The sequence below is a fragment of the Xenopus tropicalis genome, chromosome 1 (genome assembly GCF_000004195.4).
Source record: "Xenopus tropicalis strain Nigerian chromosome 1, UCB_Xtro_10.0, whole genome shotgun sequence".
Taxonomy (NCBI): Eukaryota; Metazoa; Chordata; class Amphibia; order Anura; family Pipidae; genus Xenopus; species Xenopus tropicalis.
Window position 1 is genome coordinate 219207 of NC_030677.2, and position 233 is coordinate 219439.

Below are 233 nucleotides of genomic sequence, written 5' to 3' on the forward strand. Positions count from 1 at the left end.
AACCCAACATAAAGTTTGTTCTCAAACTTCCCTTTCTAGTTTGTATTTATTGTTATACTTTGTATTTATCTATTATTATCTTAATAACCCTCTGTTTGTATTAACACAACAATTAAAAAATGAGGACCAATTGAAAAGTTGCTAAGAACTGGCCATTCTATAACATACTAACAGTTAACTAAAAGGTGAACTATGCCTTTAAGGGTCCATGTGCTCAATTAAAGCCAGAAACC